The following is a 16,165-nucleotide window of genomic DNA, read 5'->3' on the forward strand; positions in this document are numbered from 1 at the left end:
CCCTAAAAGTGCAGAGAACATAGTCCCAAGGAAATATTGCTATTAGGAGTAGAGATGAGTGGATCACTTCATGCAACCTTGGTCCAGGTCTGTGCTCCCTGGCCGTGGACAGGGGCTATGCAAATTTCCTTACCCTCCAGGATACCAGGATCGGATTATGATTAGCCAGACTGGTAAGACATCACTTACGCACCACACGCTGCTTAGATTACATCACAACCAGCCCTTAAATAAAATGCTGGAAGCTCAGGAAATTTGCACAACTCTTGTCCACAGTGGGAGAGCATTGACCTGGATTATTGGCCGTGTTTGAGTCATTTGTCTGGTACCATATTTGCTTTACAAATAACATTAGAGATATGGCATGGGTGGAGTTTAAGGCTTTAACCAAAGGATCCCTACCGGTTTAGAAATCATATGCTTGTGCCATGCAGAACGTACCTCAGCAGATTATAACTCTACTGTTGTATTTAGACAATCCCTTTATTAAGAGGATTTTAAAGGTAATTTGTCAGTAGGATCAATGCTCCTACTTTGATCCGATGTTTTATTCCAGATAAATCCATCCATCCATTTGTTAAGATCTATGGTCGGACACAAATGTTCCTGAGAATCTGCCTCCAGAGCTTATTATAAATGTAAGGAGTATTACCACTCTGAGACACGCAAATCAGGAGAACAGACTGTCAGCTACTACATGGCTCACACTGGTATCTCCCCCATTCATTTATCATAAGCCCTGGAGGCAGATTCTCAGGGAGATCTATGTCCGGCCCATAGATCTTAACAGCTCATTTACATATTAAGCAAAATGTGGATTTCTCTGGAAGAAAACATCAGATCAAGTTACCATTTTATTCAGCCTTCTATGACCTACATGCCCATATAAGCAGCTTAGGAGGGGTGATTCTACTGACAGATTCCATTAACCAATGATCCGAAAAGTCATAAGTCATAATCACTTTACATTTTATGAGCAAAATATTATACTATTATACAAAATATTAAAATATTATATTATTATATATTGTCACCATTACAACCAACAGTACCCAAGTAACACTTCAATACAGTACTCAATGCCATAATTATTAAGAATCATTATTTGGATCAAGAAATGCCACAAAACCGTACTGAACTAAAACAACCGCAGTCTCCAACTAATACCCCTATATTCTGTCTATGGGTGTAGTGCATTACTTCTTCCAATGCCATCATACTCCCCACACATTCCCTGCCCTTACAGACATATACACATGGACACTCGTGCATGACTATGTTGTCAGGCCTCTTCTACTGAAGGCATCTTGCAGTTGCAAACATAACATAGGCTGAAGGCATTTCGCAGTCTCCTACTTGGCTTGAAGGTTGTGTGCTGTCTTTTTCGGGGATAACCGTTTTCTCTTGTTTTATTTTGCCCCCTCTCTAAATCCTTCCATGTATATCTGTCAGTACGCCATGGTACCTCTAGGTGGGCTACAGTCCATATAATTTTACTCCTCTCCCCCCCCCCCCCCGTTCTACGTAGTTTGTAAACCCCTTAATAGAATTCTCCAGAATTCCTTTTCAAATTAAATAAAACCTCACATTAATTATTACCGTACTTAAGTTCAACTGATATTTTCATCAAACGTTTTGTTTAGGCAAATTGCCTACACAGGAAAAGTTTCTCCATGGTTGAAGTATTTATAGCTAGGGGCGAGAGCACAGCAAGGCCATTTAATCTTTATTCTATGATTCATAACTCTTATTTCTTTTGAGTCCTTGAGGATCTTTTTTTTCCTTTTTTGTGCAATCATATTCACTTTGTATGAAAACTTTGGCATGTTTTATTTTCTTAGCCATTCGGATTTCTAAGTTAATAATTATAAAATGCCACAGGAAATTCTCATCGCAATATTTGTTCCAAACAGTTAAGACCATAATAAGTACCACTGACTTTCTTATGCCGAGAAATTGAGAAGTGGCACATTTAGGTCGTTGCAATATTTTAAGAAGTACATCTGCAGTTTTCAAACCCTGGATTGACTACTTTTTCACCCCTTGATGAAGCTTGAAGCGAAACATGCGTCGGGTCCTTTTTGTTTGATAGGTTAAGTGTGCTCCATGTCACTTTGCATTACCATCAGGATGTGATATCACTCTCTCCCTGTTTATTTGTATGTACTTTAAAGGTCCTTAACTTACAGAGCACTTGCTATTTTGGCTTTTACCGTATGAGTAGCCATCCTCAGTACTGTTATGGAACTCATTTGTAGTATTCACACAGGAGAGCTTTGTTATTTTCACTTACCGACCTTTAGTATTTTATATGTTTGACTTTGTATGTCTATTTTTATGTTTTTAATTGTTAGGTTATCAATAAAGAATATACTGTATGTTTTATTGATTTTGAGCATTGCACTTTTCTATATAGGTATTCTTTACTTTTTGATATTAACATTTATTCTTAGTCACTTCAAGGATGAAAACATAGTTTACACAAGTTATATAAATTCTATTACTTATAATATGAAATGAGCACTATTAAATCTGTTACTTGAGCAAGAAGAAAATGTACTATTTGTATAACTTCCGATATTGACTCAACCCCAGAGGAACGTCCGAGATCTGTGACTTCATGAATGAGGTTTACAGTCATATAGTGTTGTAGCCTCTGTGCATTACAAATTGGTGAATTCACAACAATCCATAAATTGTATATTTCCGTAAACTTAAATTATTCGCAAGATTGAATTACTATGTGAAAAAAATTTATTACCGGTACTCCCTCTTCCTATTTGTGAATAGTAACCGCATTTGAAGTCATCAGAGGCTTCAGCTTTTTTTTAATGAATTGATATTGGTTCACCTTATATATTTTATTGGGTGTTTTAACACTTTTTTGGAAAATAAAAAATTAGCATTTTATATTTTTATGTGTAAACAAATTGTGATATGCCGACTTTTCAAATCTTTATGTTGTGGTTCGCTTATAGGTTATGTTTAACTAAGCTTAGCCATCATATACCTTATTGGGCACATCACTGGCTTCTGCTGTGATGCCAAAATAGATGGCAACACACCTCTGCTTCCAGAAATTGATTCTGTGCCCAGTACAACATGTCATCACACAGTCTAAGTAAACATGACCTGCCTTGGATTTATATACTAGGGTATATTTATCAATACTCTCTAATTCTTAGTGCAAACTTAGACTAGACAGTCTTAAAATCATGTCGTTCATCATAGTAGTTCATGGGGCTTGATAAATCTTGCGCATCTGCAGATTGTACAGTATAAGATTACACAACCTATCCGCTTACTTTGGGGCAGAAATTTGCACCTAAATTTTGGCACATTAATCCCTTTCTCACTAAACCACACCAGTTATAACCCCTTCACAGTTATAACCCCTTCACATCATGACCAGTTTCTGTTTTTGCATTTTAGTCTTTTCCTCTTTTTCCAGAGCCATAACAGCTATGCACCTGCCTTGACTTTGAAGGCTTCACCACCTTCTCTTATAGCTTCTGCCCTCTGCTGTGCTCCACGTTGGGCTTTACAAGTGTCCCAGCGTGCCTCCATGACATCATCTGCCTAGGACTATTGAAGGCCCACTAAGACACACTCCTGTTTCTTGGTATGAAGACTCCTAGTCCTGTGTTCTGTTTGCTTGATCTGCTCCTCTATCAGCTCCTGGTCTACATCTGCCTTGTGATGCTGTATATCTGCTGCCTTCATTGCTTCAAGCGTTCCTGCATCCTCTCTGCACTTGTCCTCCTGTAGTCTTCAGTGTTTGTTGTCCTCGCTTCCCAAGTGCCTTCCTTCTTATTTCATCAATTTCCCAGGGTCTGCTCTCCCACTTGAACCTGAGACTTCAAGGATCCACTTCACCTGGTGAGCTTTTCTGTGGGATGAATTGTACTTTTAAAGCACATCCATTCATTTTATCATGTGATGTACTGGAAAGAGGAAATAAAATTCCAAGATCAGCAAAATTACCGTATTTTTTTTTTACAATTCTGCAGTTGTTTTTCTTGGTTTTTAAACATAACTGTAGTGTTCATTATATGGTAAACATTTTCTGGCAATATGATTGTTTTTTAAAGAGAACATGTCAGCAGGATTTAGCACCATGAAGTAAAGACATAGTAGCACTATGAAGTAAATACATAGTCATAATGGCACCGTTTTGCTGATTAATTAGATACCTTTGGTGAAGGAATACGATCAGTGGTTGTTGTTTAATTAGCTTCAGAGGCGGGCCTGGGGGTGGGGCCTTTTCTGCTCTTGCGCCCCTCCGTCAGCCTATATTTCTTTTACAGGTCCCTGATCATTCAGTGACCCGCCTCCTTTTTGAAAATCAGCTCATTGAGGTAGGCAGAGCGTACGCATTGTGCTTCCACAGAAAGTCTTCAGGTCTTCAATAAAGTGACGCCGGAAGTGGCGCATGTGCAGATCGAGATGTTTGCTTAATGAAGACACGATTGAGCTGAGATCTCGATGCACACATGCGCCTCCCCAGGTGCCACTTTATTGAAGACCTGAACAATATCTGTGGAATCACACTGCGCATTCGCCGCCCTCCCAATGTTGGCGATGAAGGCTCAGAATTTCAAAAAAGAGGCAGGTCACTGAATAATCAGGGACCTGTAAAAGAATCACAGGAGGCTAGTGTTGGGGCAGAGGAGCAGAAAAAACTCTATCTGTTCAGCGTTGGCCACTTCCCTCTACTATGTATACTTGCATCTGGCAATCAGAATTGGCTGCATTAGTTTTATACTGCCTGGTGTGGAGTTGGAGGCATTTGTTGAGGAGACGTTTGAAGTGTTGTTCTAAAGACTGTTGCTTGGTGATTTGTCTGTGTTCATATCCTCATCCTCTATTTCGTTGTTCCTTCCTTTTACTTCGCGGTGTTCCCCTCTGTTGCTTGTGAGTGCAAATTTGTATGATTGATGTTTTCTTTTATCCCTGTATGTCTTGTTAGTCTGGTTTGTGTATTCTTGTATACAACTACTCCCCACTTCCCTGGGTGAGAAATAGGTAAGGGGTGATTCAGGAACTCAGCAAGACATGTGGCCCTGGCATCTTCACCATTAGAAGTAATCCAAGGAGCAGGTATAACCAGCTTTAGGGATAGTGAAGGAGCCCCTAGCTTCGGGAAATCAAACTACAATTTGATGGCTTATTCTATATACTTTTTCCATACGATGGCAGCTGGTTAGTGTGAGCACAGGCAATAGCATCATCTAAGGGCAGATGTGGGGCATTGACAGCAGCAATATTGACCGAAGCAGTCAGGTAGATTCTGGCTATTTACCACAGCTATCTGCGACGTATGAAGCACACTCAGCTCCTGAACTCCTACAACTATTAGCGAATAGCGATGTGTCACAAAAATGTACATCATAGGTAATTAACAAGTTAAAACCCATTTAACAACACTTGGATAGTTGGGTGGAACTATGCATTGTGGCTGACCAAGTTTATCCCTTAATGATAGCTTAATAGCTACTGTTTACCATGCTTTCAGCAGGACAGTTCACCATAACACAAGGATTGTATTATAATGGATTGGTTTCAGGAACATGATAGTGAGGTTTTTTTTGCCTTCCTGGTCTTCGCAGTTCCCAGATCTTAATCCAATACAGCATGGTAGGCACAATGTGAAATTTGATGTTCATAACATCTCAACACCCTCCATCCAATTTGCAACAAAGTCAAGAAGCTATCCTCTCCACATTGGCCAATATAACTAAAACTATTTCAACACCTAGAGGATACTATGCCACAATGGATTACTGTGGTTCTGAAGACCAATAACATTCCCAACATTGCTAACAGATATCCCTAACAAGCTTGTCAATCTGTGTATAGAGAAAGAGAGAGGGGGTTATGGTAACTTTTGGAGCAGTAACTTATGTGCATGTTACGATTATTAGATTTGAAAAACTAGTTTAATGTAAGGCACTAGCTACTTCTTTTTTTATTGATGTCCTATCCATAAGAAAAGGCCATCAATATCTGATTAGTGGGAGGGTGACAGCTGGCGCCCCCCAGATCATCAGTTACTGGCATAGGTGGTCTTAAGTTCTCGGATACTGCCAAAACACAGCAACTTCCTCAAAACAACAGTGATCGCGGTTGGGCACTACTAACATACATAAGAGGAGGATCTACAGTACCTGGATGCAGCCTCTATAGTTTTCACAGAGCAGCTGTGTACTGGCATCATCTGCACCCCCGCTGATCAGATATCAATGTCATCCTAAGGCTAGGATATCAATAAAGAAGCAGTGGCCCATCTCTTCTAAAAATATTCAATGTTTTATTTCACTTTTTTTTAAGTTGCTTCTGTTTTTATCTTAGATATATTGTAATAAAAAGTAATGAATTCAAAGGTTCACATAGTTCGCTCATGTCCCATTTTGTTCATCTCAAGTATTTACTTAAATGGGTTATTCAATATAAAAAATTAAATATCATTTTTAAAATATTAAAATATATTTTAAAACTACATATATTAAATAAATATATATATATATATATATATATATATATATATATTGTAACAAAACACTCCGGGATCGCCTTTGCTGGGGTCAAAGGTCACGTGGTTTGTGCATTGAACTCTGAGGTGACAGCAGGTTTCCAAGATGACTGACCTCAGGTCAGATTTATTAACGTGAAAGCAACATAGGAAAAAACAAAACATAAAAATAAATCCTAGCCTGTCCGGCACTAACTAGACAAATAAGCTGCTATCTAACAACTGGGGGGGCTTCTCCCACCCAGCTAACAACACACAGTCCATGAGCACCGCTCTCACTCATGTTTGTCTCACACAGACAGGCAATCTGTGTGCCCCAGGCTGACACCTGAAACCTCCAGCTGGTCAGCCTTTATTCCTGCACTTATTAACCCCTCGGTATCCTGAAGATACTGAGCGGCCTAATTCACATAGGACAAATACCTGGGCGAGATATACCTGCCCCCGACTACCAGACCGACATGACTCTTACATATCCTCCCCCCCTGCTCAGACCACTCAGGTCGAGCAAGAATACTCTCGAAAAAGTGTACTCGGGACAGGGCATCAGCGTTCCCCATCTGCACCCCGGGGCGGTGCTCCACCGTGAAAGAGTAAGCCTGCAGGGCAAGGAACCACCGGGTTACGCGACTATTACGGTCCTTGTGGAGATGCATCCACTTGAGAGGGGCATGGTCCGTGACCAGCCTAAACTTCCTACCTGCCAGGTAATATTTGAGGGAGTCGAGAGCCCATTTAATGGCTAGGCACTAGTGTTGAGCATTCCGATACCGCAAGTATCGGGTATCGGCCGATCCTTGCGGTATCGGAATTCCGATACCGAGATCCGATATTTTTGTGGTATCGGGTATCGGAATCGGAAGTCCCCACAGTGCTAAAATCACTATAATGTAAAGTGGGCGGTGCGTGGGCGGAGACTGCGTGTCTCTGTGCGGGCGGGGTCTGTGCGGGCCTGCCAGGGATCTCATTCTATGCGGCCGGCGCTGTATGCCCAGGCTTGATGCGGCGTGCCGGGGCTTGATGCGGCGTGGGAGGGCTCTGCGGCGTGCTGGGGGGGTCTATGCGGCGTGAGGGGGGGTCTATGCGGCGTGAGGGGGGATCTATGCGGCGTGAGGGGCTCTCTGCGGCGTTCTGGGGCGTCTATGCGGCGTGCTGGGGGGTCTATGCGGCGTGCTGGGGGGTCTATGCGGCGTGCTGGGGGGTCTATGCGGCGTGCTGGGGGGTCTATGCGGCGTGCGGGGGTCTCAGCGGCGTGCGGGGGTCTCTGCGGCGTGCTGGGGGGTCTCTGCGGCGTGGGGAGGGGTCTCTGCGGCGTGGGGGGGGGTCTCTGCGGCGTGGGGGGGGTCTCTGCGGCGTGCGGGGGTCTCAGTGCGGGCATCGTCCGATGGGACTACAAGTCCCATCGGGCTATGCCTGCTACACTGACAGTGATTGACACATTAGCCAATGATGGGACAGTAGTAGTCCCATCATCCGGCTAATGTGTTGAATGAAAAAAAAAAAAATACTCCATACATACATTCTACATACATACATACATATAGACATACAGTACATTCATACATTACATACATGACATACATTACATTAAACATAGATTACATACTCACCATTACTTGTCATTTTGATCCCCGAAGCCAGTGTCATCTATAAAAAATGTGAAAAAAACAAACAACCAATATACTCCCTGTCCGCAGAAATCCACGAGTGTCCCACGACGATCTCCCGTGGAGAGCAGCAGCATCAAATAATGCGACCGCTCTCTAGGGGCTCAGAAACACAATGACGGGTGGAAGGTATCCTTCCGCCACTGTATTCCTCCGCCGCTGTAAAATAAAAAGTCCCTAGTCTCACTTTATGGCATTGCTGTATGAGACATTTTCCCATGCAGCAATTATATAAAGTGACACTTTGAACTCAGGTAACCTCAGTGATGCACTGCAGGAGCCATTGTCTCCTGTCAGTGTGTCACTGAGGGTCCTATAGAGCAGTGACGTCACCCGATGTCACTGTTCTATAGGGGAGATCGTCGTGGGACACTCGTTATTAATTGGACTACGGCGGACAGGTAGTATGCGGTTTATTATTTTACGTTTTTTGCAGGCGCTGAAGTATGGTAAGTATGGTGAAATGAAGAATATTAAAATACTTTTTCCTAATGTGTGCGTGTTTTATTAACCCTTTTCTTACTATTGGATTAATAACGGATAGGCGTCTTATTGACGCCTCTCCGTTATTAACCCGGCTTAATGTCACCTTACGATAGCAAGGTGACATTAACCCCTTATTACCCCATATCCCACCGCTACACGGGAGTGGGAAGAGAGGGGCTAAGTGCCGGAATTGGCGCATCTTACGGATGCGCCATTTTCGGGGCGGCTGCGGACTGGTATTTGTAGCCGGGGGGGGGGGGGGGCAATATCCATGGCCCCTCTCTAGGCTATGAATATCAGCCCGCAGCTGTCTGCGTAGCCTTTCTGGCTATAAAATATAGGGGGACCCCACGTCATTTTTTTGGGGGGTCCCCCTATTTTAATAGCCAGTAAAGGCTACGCAGACAGCTGCGAGCTGATATTCATAGCAGGCTACAAATATTGGCCCCCGGCCGTTGGCTTTCCCCCTCTGGCGCAGAAAATTGCGCGGGAGCCCACGCCGTTTTTTTCCATTTTTTTTTTTTAAAATTCAACGCTCATAAAGGCCTCTTTCACCCTTGCGTCAGTACGGGTCCGTCGCTATGCGTCGAGCCGACGTACCGACGCACGTTGTGAAATTTGTACACGACGTGGGCAGCGGATGCAGTATTTCAACGCATCCACTGCCCATTCTGAAGTGCGGGGAGGAGGGGGCAGAGTTTCTGCTGCGCATGCGCAGTAGAAAATGGCAGACGCGACGGACAAAAAAACGTTCACTTGAACGTTTTTTCGTGCCGACGGTCCGCCAAAATTCGACGGATTCGTTGCAGAACGGACGCGACGTGTGGCCATTCGTCGCGATCCGTCGCTAATACAAGTCTATGGGGAAAAAAAATGCATCCTGCGAGCACATTTGCAGGATCCGTTTTTTTCCGCCAGATCCGTTTTTTCAGTCGGATCCGTTGTTTTCCGCCAGATCGGTTTTTTTCCACCGGATCCGTTTTTTTCCGCTAGATCCGTTTTTTTTCCGCCGGATCCGTTTTTTCCTGCCGGATCCATTTTTTTCCGCCAGATCCGTTTTTTCTCATAGAGTTGTAATAGCGCCGGATTGCGCCTGATGGCCACACATTTCATCCGTTTTTTGCAGGATTCTTAAAAAAAAACTTTCCGCCGGACGGAAAACTCATAGGAACGTTTTTTGTCCGTTATTTTTCATGCATGTTTCCATTCAAATCATGCACATTTTCCGTTTATTTATTTTCCAAAAACCTCATCAAAACCTGCATCAAAACTAAACTGCATGAAAAACCGCACCAAAAACCTGCATCAAAAACAGCATCAAAAACCGCACCAAAAACCTGCAGCAAAAAAAGCACCAAAAACTGCATCAAAAACTGAACCAAAAACTACATCAAAAACCGCACCAAAAACATGCAGCAAAAAAGCACCAAAAACCGCATCAAAAACTGCACCAAAAACCGCACCAAAAACCTGCAGCAAAAAGCACCAAAAACTGCATCAAAAACCGCATCAAAAACTGCACCAAAAACTGCATCAAAAACCGCACCAAAAACCTGCATCAAAAAAAGCACCAAAAACTGCATCAAAAACTGAACCAAAAACTACATCAAAACCCGCACCAAAAACATGCGGTTTTTGATGCAGTTTTTGGTGCTTTTTTGCTGCATGTTTTTGGTGCGGTTTTTGATGTAGTTTTTGGTTCAGTTTTTGATACAGTTTTTGGTGCTTTTTTTGATGCAGGTTTTTGGTGCGGTTTTTGATGCAGTTTTTGGTGCAGTTTTTGATGCGGTTTTTGATGCAGTTTTTGGTGCTTTTTGCTGCAGGTTTTTGGTGCAGTTTTTGATGTAGTTTTTGGTTCAGTTTTTGATGCAGTTTTTGGTGCTTTTTTTGCTGCAGGTTTTTGGTGCGGTTTTTGATGCAGTTTTTGGTGCAGTTTTTGATGCGTTTTTTGATGCAGTTTTTGGTGCTTTTTGCTGCAGGTTTTTGGTGCAGTTTTTGATGCAGTTTTTGGTGCAGTTTTTGATGCGGTTTTTGATGCAGTTTTTGGTGCTTTTTTGCTGCACCAAAAACCGCACCAAAAACCTGCAGCAAAAAACAACAAAAACTGCATCAAATACTGCACCAAAAACTGCATCAAAAACCTGCAGCAAAAAAGCACCAAAAACTGCATCAAAAACGGCATCAAAAACCTGCAGCAAAAACAGCACCAAAAACCTGCAGCAAAAAAAGCACCAAAAACTGCATCAAAAACCGCATCAAAAAGCTACATCAAAAACAGCACCAAAAACTGCATCAAAAACCGCATCAAAAACTGCACCAAAAACCTGCAGCAAAAAAGCACCAAAAACTGCATCAAAAACGGCATCAAAAACCTGCAGCAAAAAAGCACCAAAAACTGCATCAAAAACCTCAACAAAAAGCTACATAAAAAACAGCACCAAAAACTGCATCAAAAACCGCACCAAAAACCTGCAGCAAAAAAAGCACCAAAAACTGCATCAAAAACTGAACCAAAAACTACATCAAAAACCGCACCAAAAACATGCAGAAAAAAAGCACCAAAAACTGCATCAAAAACTGCACCAAAATCTGCATCAAAAACCGCACCAAAAACCTGCAGCAAAAAGCACCAAAAACTGCATCAAAAACCGCATCAAAAATTGCACCAAAAACTGCATCAAAAACCGCACCAAAAACCTGCAGCAAAAAAGCACCAAAAACTGCATCAAAAACTGCATCAAAAACAGCACCAAAAACCTGCAGCAAAAAAAGCACCAAAAACTGCATCAAAAAGCTACATCAAAAACAGCACCAAAACCTGCATCAAAAACCGCATCAAAAACTGCATCAAAACCTGCATAAAAAACTGGTGCAGTTTTGATGCGGTTTTTGATGCAGTTTTTGCTACAGGTTTTTGGTGCGGTTTTTGATGCAGTTTTTGGTGCAGTATTTGATGCAGTTTTTGGTGCTTTTTTTGCTCCAGCTTTTTGATGCGGTTTTTGATGCAGTTTTTGGTGCAGTTTTTGATGCGGTTTTTGATGCAGTTTTTGGTGCTTTTTTGCTGCAGGTTTTTGGTGCGGTTTTTGATGCAGTTTTTGGTGCTGTTTTTGATGTAGCTTTTTGATGCGGTTTTTGATGCAGTTTTTGGTGCTTTTTTTGCTGCAGTTTTTTGGTGCTGTTTTTGATGCAGTTTTTGGTGCAGTTTTTGGTGCTGTTTTTGATGTAGCTTTTTGATGCAGTTTTTGGTGCTTTTTTTGCTGCAGTTTTTTGCTGCAGTTTTTTGGTGCGGTTTTTGATGCAGTTTTTGATGCAGTTTTTGGTGCTTTTTTGCTGCAGGTTTTTGGTGCGGTTTTTTATGCAGTTTTTGGTGCGGTTTTTGATGCAGTTTTTGGTGCGGTTTTTGATGCAGGTTTTTGGTGCGGTTTTTGATGCTGTTTTTGATGCAGGTTTTTGGTGCGGTTTTTCATGCAGTTTTGATGCAGGTTTTGATGAGGTTTTTGGAAAATAAATAAACGGAAAATGTGCATGATTTGAATGGAAACATGCATGAAAAATAACGGACAAAAAACGTTCCTATGAGTTTTCCGTCCGGCGGAAACATTTTTTTTAACGAATCCTGCAAAAAACGGATGAAATGTGTGGCCATCAGGCGCAATCCGGCGCTATTACAACTCTATGAGAAAAAACGGATCTGGCGGAAAAAAATGGATCCGGCAGGAAAAAACGGATCTGGCGGAAAAAAAACGGATCTGGTGGAAAAAAACGGATCCGGTGGAAAAAAACAGATCTGGCAGAAAAAAACGGATCCAATGTAAAAAAAAACGGATCTGGCGGAAAAAAACGGATCCGGTGGAAAAAACCGATCTGGCGGAAAACAACGGATCCGACTGAAAAAACGGATCTGGCGGAAAAAAACAGATCCTGCAAATGTGCTCGCAGGATGCATTTTTTTTCCCCATAGACTTGTATTAGCGACGGATCGCGACGAATGGCCACACGTCGCGTCCGTTCTGCAACGGATCCGTCGAGTTTTGGCGGACCGTCGGCACGAAAAAACGTTCAAGTGAACATTTTTTTGTCCGTCGCGGCTACCATTTTCTACTGCGCATGCGCAGCAGAAACTCTGCCCCCTCCTCCCCGCACTTCAGAATGGGCAGTGGATGCGTTGAAAAACTGCATCCGCTGCCCACGTCGTGTACAAATTTCACAACGTGCGTCGGTACGTCGGCTCGACGCATAGCGACGGACCCGTACTGATGCAAGGGTGAAAGAGGCCTTTATGAGCGTTGAATTTAAAAAAAAAAAAATGGAAAAAAACGGCGTGGGCTCCCGCGCAATTTTCTGCGCCAGAGGGGGAAAGCCGACGGCCGGGGGCCAATATTTGTAGCCTGCTATGAATATCAGCTCGCAGCTGTCTGCGTAGCCTTTACTGGCTATTAAAATAGGGGGACCCCCCAAAAAAATGACGTGGGGTCCCCCTATATTTTATAGCCAGAAAGGCTACGCAGACAGCTGCGGGCTGATATTCATAGCCTAGAGAGGGGCCATGGATATTGGCCCCCCCCCCGGCTACAAATACCAGTCCGCAGCCGCCCCGAAAATGGCGCATCCGTAAGATGCGCCAATTCCGGCACTTAGCCCCTCTCTTCCCACTCCCGTGTAGCGGTGGGATATGGGGTAATAAGGGGTTAATGTCACCTTGCTATCGTAAGGTGACATTAAGCCGGGTTAATAACGGAGAGGCGTCAATAAGACGCCTATCCGTTATTAATCCAATAGTAAGAAAAGGGTTAATAAAACACGCACACATTAGGAAAAAGTATTTTAATATTCTTCATTTCACCATACTTACCATACTTCAGCGCCTGCAAAAAACGTAAAATAATAAACCGCATACTACCTGTCCGCCGTAGTCCAATTAATAACGAGTGTCCCACGACGATCTCCCCTATAGAACAGTGACATCGGGTGACGTCACTGCTCTATAGGACCCTCAGTGACACACTGACAGGAGACAATGGCTCCTGCAGTGCATCACTGAGGTTACCTGAGTTCAAAGTGTCACTTTATATAATTGCTGCATGGGAAAATGTCTCATACAGCAATGCCATAAAGTGAGACTAGGGACTTTTTATTTTACAGCGGCGGAGGAATACAGTGGCGGAAGGATACCTTCCACCCGTCATTGTGTTTCTGAGCCCCTAGAGAGCGGTCGCATTATTTGATGCTGCTGCTCTCCACGGGAGATCGTCGTGGGACACTCGTGGATTTCTGCGGACAGGGAGTATATTGGTTGTTTGTTTTTTTCACATTTTTTATAGATGACACTGGCTTCGGGGATCAAAATGACAAGTAATGGTGAGTATGTAATCTATGTTTAATGTAATGTATGTCATGTATGTAATGTATGAATGTACTGTATGTCTATATGTATGTATGTATGTAGAATGTATGTATGGAGTATTTTTTTTTTTTTTCATTCAACACATTAGCCGGATGATGGGACTACTACTGTCCCATCATTGGCTAATGTGTCAATCACTGTCAGTGTAGCAGGCATAGCCCGATGGGACTTGTAGTCCCATCGGACGATGCCCGCACTGAGACCCCCGCACGCCGCAGAGACCCCCCCCACGCCGCAGAGACCCCCCCATGCCGCAGAGACCCCCCCCCACACCGCAGAGACCCCCGCACGCCGCATAGACCCCCCCGCACGCCGCATAGACCCCCCAGCACGCCGCATAGACCCCCCAGCACGCCGCATAGACCCCCCAGCACGCCGCATAGACCCCCCCCCACGCCGCAGAGACCCCCCCCACGCCGCAGAGACCCCCCAGCACGCCGCAGAGACCCCCGCACGCCGCTGAGACCCCCGCACGCCGCATAGACCCCCCAGCACGCCGCATAGACCCCCCAGCACGCCGCATAGACCCCCCAGCACGCCGCATAGATGCCCCAGAACGCCGCAGAGAGCCCCTCACGCCGCATAGATCCCCCAGCACGCCGCATAGACGCCCCAGAACGCCGCAGAGAGCCCCTCACGCCGCATAGACCCCCCAGCACGCCGCTTAGACCCCCTCACGCCGCATAGACCCCCTCACGCTGCATAGACCCCCCCAGCACACCGCAGAGCCCTCCCACGCCGCATCAAGCCCCGGCACGCCGCATCAAGCCTGGGCATACAGCGCCGGCCGCATAGAATGAGATCCCTGGCAGGCCCGCACAGACCCCGCCCGCACAGAGACACGCAGTCTCCGCCCACGCACCGCCCACACTCTCCCCCCCTCCAGAACCCCATATAGAAGGACAGAAAGGGCTGATTTACCGTCCGATACTTGAGTCCCATTGACTTGTATTGGTATCGGGTATCGGTATCGGATTAGATCCGATACTTTGCCGGTATCGGCCGATACTTTCCGATACCGATACTTTCAAGTATCGGACGGTATCGCTCAACCCTACTAGGCACTCTTTTTCAATCACGGCATACCTCTGCTCATGTACATTCAGTTTCCGACTGAGGTAGAGGACCGGGTGTTCGACTCTGTCCCTTACCTGGGAAAGTACAGCTCCGACACCAGTATCAGAAGCATCAGTTTGCACCACAAACTCGCTGCTGAAATCAGGAGTCACTAGTACGGGCTGAGAGCACAAAGCCCGTTTCAGACTATGGAAGGCCTCTTCATCCGCTGAGGTCCATTTTACCATGACGGAATCCCTCCCTTTGGTAAGATCCGTCAAGGGGGTAGCCATGGCCGCAAAGTTGGGTATGAACCGGCGATAATAGCCGGCAATGCCCAGGAAAGCTTGAACTTGTTTCTTGTTCACCGGTTGCGGCCAGCCCTGAATTGCCTGTATTTTGTCGATCTGGGGTTTAACCACTCCTCTGCCAATCACGTAGCCCAAGTATCGGGCTTCTTCAAGGCCGATGTGACATTTCTTGGGATTCGCCGTTAAGCCTGCGTCTCTCAGGTCATCAATCACCGCCTGTACCTTCCGGAGGTGAGCTTCCCAGTCCACGCTGTAAATTATGATGTCGTCTAGGTAGGCAGAAGCGTACTGCCTGTGGGGCCTCAAGACTTGATCCATCAATCTCTGGAACGTTGCTGGGGCTCCGTGAAGTCCAAACGGCATGTAGATATACTGGAACAGCCCTTCCGGTGTAGCAAATGCCGTCTTCTCTCTGGCCGCCTCGGCCAGAGGGATCTGCCAGTACCCCTTTGTTAGATCCAGGGTCGTAATATATCGGGCTTTACCCAGCCGATCGATCAACTCATCGACCCGGGGCATAGGGTAGGCATCAAATTTAGAAACCGCATTCAGTTTCCTAAAGTCATTGCAAAACCGTATAGAGCCATCCGGCTTAGGTATCAACACGATTGGACTGGACCAGGTGCTGTGCGACTCTTCAATGACTCCTAAGTCCAACATTGCCTTCACCTCCCGGGAGACGGCTTCACGGCGTGCTTCCGGAATCCGG

Source organism: Ranitomeya variabilis, chromosome 7 (genome assembly GCF_051348905.1).
Source record: "Ranitomeya variabilis isolate aRanVar5 chromosome 7, aRanVar5.hap1, whole genome shotgun sequence".
NCBI classification, from domain to species: Eukaryota; Metazoa; Chordata; class Amphibia; order Anura; family Dendrobatidae; genus Ranitomeya; species Ranitomeya variabilis.